This window comes from Penaeus vannamei, chromosome 10 (genome assembly GCF_042767895.1).
Source record: "Penaeus vannamei isolate JL-2024 chromosome 10, ASM4276789v1, whole genome shotgun sequence".
Lineage (NCBI taxonomy): Eukaryota > Metazoa > Arthropoda > Malacostraca > Decapoda > Penaeidae > Penaeus > Penaeus vannamei.
In genome coordinates, this window is record NC_091558.1 from 1,880,426 (window position 1) to 1,885,425 (window position 5,000).

Consider the following 5,000-nt stretch of genomic DNA (forward strand, 5'->3'; position numbering starts at 1 on the left):
TAGATCACCAATATAAATACGATTTTACAGGAAAATAACTGAGATAAGAGGAATGCATATGGCAACTCACTTCACCTACTGCACCTACCCATCACAAATGAACCTTACCCTCACATATAAACAATCACTCACAGAGGGATATATATATGAACCATTACGCCTTAGTCCATTCCATTGGAACCATTAGTCATTACAAAAATTCATCTTTAAGATATCAGTTTGCCGTTTTCCTCTTTCTCGCCACACATCCTGGCCTGGTTTGATGCATCTATTTTGTCTTCTTTATTCTTGATTGCCTCTCTGCTTTTCGAATCATGGCTGTTCCTGTCCAAGCTAATGAAATACATATAACTCTCGCGTGTGTGTCTGTGCATGCCAATATCTCTCTGAATCCCTTGCATGACTTTTTTCCCCATTACTCGGTGCATTAATTCTCTGTGAGCGTCACATACCCATAGCAAAGTGTGGAAAATTTAATCAAATCGCCATGCAGGCCACAAAATTGATGTCTTTTAATCCACGACTGGCTTACACCCTCTTGCCCTCGCGCCATTCAAATTGAGCGAAATCTTTTGGCGTTTAAGACCTTGGTTTGCTAATGCTTTTCAAATGTTGGAAATTAGGTCAACGACTCTAAAGACGCGGAAATTATTTATGTATGAATAAGGACAGAGTAATGACAGGGTCTACAAGCTTAGTAGGTCTGGTTCAACAGAGATAATTTTTCTCTATCTGCACCTCCGTTTAGGGAAAAATTAGACTACATCAACATACAAAGGTCAGCCACGCTTTTATAATTCAAACAAGACAAGTTTAAAACAAAACAAAGCCATATTTAATTTCATATGAGGTTAATTATAGTTCAGAAGCGTCAGAAAACCTGTATATCTAAAGAAAAAAAAAATTAGATAAATAAAAAATAAATAAATGAATATGATAATCATTGTTCAGTAGAGCCAAACTGACTACTTCAAATTGATCTAAAAATTCGTTACGGTTTCTCTGTCCCTCTATCCGCTTAACCCAGTTTTCTTTCACTTGAATCACTGTAATTGAAGAATATAATATATGTGCGAACCTCAAGCTGCCCGGCAAATGTAGGCTCACGGAGAAAAAAACGTGCGTGGATGGAATAATTTATGCGATTTCACTTTTTCTTGAGGTCGCCGCTCGCGGACTGAGGCTCTGGCGGCGCTCTCTCGCTTCAAGGAAGAATTAGGGTTTATTGGCCATTCCTTTCGAATAGATGCATAGATGTAGATAGACAGATATAAATATACATTTATATATACATACATACATACATATATATATGTATATATATATATATATATATATATATATATATATATATATATATATATATATATATATATATGTATATATATGTGTGTGTGTGTGTGTGTGTTTGTGTATGGGGAGAGGCTGAAATAGAGTAAATGTAGAAGAAAGATACGCAAAAACACCTCTTAAAACGCTGAAAACCCGCCACCAAACGAGTGTCCTTCATCAAAGCCTCCTCACAGAAGCGCCAACATTTGAGGTAGCCTATCTCTGGACATTCAACCCCAGTTTTCGATAAAAATCCACGGGAAATACACACCTCTAGAAGCTTCTAAATCGCCCCTAGTCAGGTAGCCCGTCGCTTAACCAGGGTAGACCCCCTCGGATACCAGATACCTTACCTTGGTGTAAATTACAGAAAGATTGATTTACTATTTACTATTGATTTACTAGAATTATTGATCTACTTCTGTGTCCAACTTTGGTGTCTGAAAACCGCATACTTTCGTATAGAGAAACATCTAACTTTTGTCTAGTTCCATCCATTGTCTGATTTTTTTATTATTCTTTTTTTTTCTTTCTTTTTTTCGAATTACATTTTCCAACATTTGGGACACAGAATGGGCTCTTGTATTGCATTTTAAAAGAAGAGATACCTATGTGTTAAAATTGCGGGAGGCCCGATCCATGAATATTCCTTATAGAGATATGTATGTGTGGAATTCATGTTGAACAGATTGCAACAGGAACAACGAAGGGAACGGCAAGAAAACACACGAATATGCCGAAGGCCTTTTCACTATTGCTTCGTCAGGACATATGCTACATGAGGTACATAGAGGAGTATATATACAACTACTGGGTGATCAGGTCTCATCGGTAATCCTCATGTAGCATATGTCCTGACGAAGCAATAGTGAAAAGGCCTTCGGCATATTCGTGTGTTTTCTTGCCCTTCCCTTCGTTGTTCCTGTTGCAGAGACATGCATATACACAACAGTAAATGCATATCCGTCTATCTATCTGATAGACATACATCTATCCATCTATCCGGTAGATATCCATGTCTAGATTGATAAATATGCACTTCTTTGTGTGTATATGCATGTTAGTATATATAAATATTCACTAGGTTAGGTCTCGTATTTCAAAACTAGCCAATAATCTAAAGAACAATGTAAACAACAACAACAAAAACAAAAACTTTACTGAAGATTATTGTAAAACATTTTAAAAATACCTGTACAAAATAAAAAAATATATATAAAAAACAAGTACGTTAAATACCTGAAGCATTCGACACTGCAATTTAAACAATATGAGCGACGTAGATTTTTTATTTTTTATTTTTTTTTTCTTTTTTACATACATAGTATAAGAGTGTACTCACTTTTTTCGGTTTCACTGCGTGAGAGAATGCCATATAAAATGTAATTATATAATTTTCTATGAAACAGAGTGAGTCGATCTTCCCTAGTTGAACCATTCATCTATATAAACCAATACACACACATATATGTACGTATATATGTGTGTGTGTGTGTGTACTTATGAGGGCGTAAACCTTATCGCATATTCTACCTAAATCAGCAAAAAGATATTTTACTTGTTTTTCCTCCCAAACATGAATGGTGAGAATGTCCTGCAGTGGAATACCGCAAGCTGTTGAGAGAGAGAGAGAGAGAGAGAGAGAGAGAGAGAGAGAGAGAGAGAGAGAGAGAGAGAGAGAGAGAGAAAGAGAGAGAGAGAGAGAGAGAGAGAGAGAGAGAGAGAGAGAGAGAGAGAAAGAAAGAAAGAAAGAAAGAAAGAAAGGAAGAAAGAGAGAGAGAGAGACAGACACACAGAAAGACAGACAGACACAGACACATAGACAGACGGAAACAGAGACAGAAAGAAAAAACAAAGAAAGACAGAGAGATACAACTTCCTTTGTCAACCAGATGCCCTCGAATCGCCAACCCCCAACGAACACACAGCAGCCACAGGCAACAGATAGTGAGAAAACTACACTAGAGGTTCTTGGAGACGTCAAGGAACCAGAGAAGATTCCTGGCGAGAACTACTCCTGAAGGACGCAGAAGAGCTGGAGTCACGGAGGACCTATTGGAAGAACTGGTTGTAGTTCCTTGGAATCTAGGGAGAGGAGGAGGGAAAGAAGAAGAAGGAGGAGGAGCAGACGGAGGAGGAGGAGGAGGAGGGAAAGAAGAAGAAGGTGGAGGAGCAGAGGGAGGAGGAGGAGGAGGAGGAGGAGGAGGAGGAGAAGAAGAAGAAGAAGAAGGAGGAGAAGAGGAAGAAGGAGGAGGAGGAGAACAAGAATGAGAAGTGGAAAAAGAAGAAGGAAGAGGAAGGGAAGGAATGAAGAAGTAGAACACAAATAAGAACAAGACGAAGAAAATGAAGAAGTAGAAATAGAAGATGATGATGGTGATGTAGAAGAAAGAGGTGGAGGAAAAATCACGTTTTCCTAGTATAATATTTAACGTCTGTTTGTAGAATCCACATTCATGTTAATTTTTTCCTCTTTTCACAACCACTTTCTCAATAATTGTTACAATGAGAAACAGTAAAATTTATTTGTATGATAATAACAATAATAATGATGATTGTGATGATGATGACTATTGATGATACTAACAATAATTATAATGATAATAATATCAATGGTAATTATAATGATGATGGTGATGATGATAATGATAATATTATAGAAAATAATATAGATAATAACAGTAATAAGTGATAATGATAGTGATATCGGTAAGAATAGTTATTACTCTATAACCCTTAAACATTGTTATAGTGAGCATCGTCATCATCATAACCATAGTCACCGTTATCATCACCATCATCACTCTTATCAGTATCATCACCATTATCATCACTATCATTATTATCACCATTATCATCACTTTTATCAGTATCATCACCATTATCACCACTATCATTATCATTACTATAACCTTATCATCATTATCACCATTATCAATCATCATCATCACTATTATCCCCAGTATCTCAATAATCTTCACTATCAACATCATGATCATCATCATCATTATCATTAAGAGTAATAACATTAACAAAATGACGGTATCGTAACATAATAACATATTAATTAAATTTTTTTTCGTTCCTAGTTGTAATGTTATATAGATAATGATGTTGAGTGTGATGTTAGATTACCTGTCTAGGTAATGGCAGCTGATCAGCCAATAGTGTAATGGATGTGTAATGAGTAATGAGTAAGGAATGTGTAATTAGTAATGCGTAAGGAATGTGTAATGAGTAATGAGTAAGGAATGTGTAATGAGTAATGAGTAAGGCATGTGTAATGAGTAATGAGTAAGGCATGTGTAATGAGTAATGAGTAAGGATGTGTAACGAGTAATGAGTAAGGATGTGTAATGAGTAATGAGTAAGGATGTGTAATGAGTAATGAGTAAGGATGTGTAATGAGTAATGAGTAAGGATGTGTAATGAGTAATGAGTAAGGATGTGTAACGAGTAATGAGTAAGTATGTGTAATGAGTAAGGAGTAATGTATGAGTAATGAGTAAGGCATGTGTAACAAGTAATGAGTAAGGATGAGTAATGAGTAAGGATGTGTAACGAGTAAGGAGTAAGGCTGTGTAATGAGTAATGAGTAAGGATGTGTAATGACTAATGCGTAAGCCATGTGTAGTGAGTAATGCGTAAGCCATGTGTAATGAGTAATG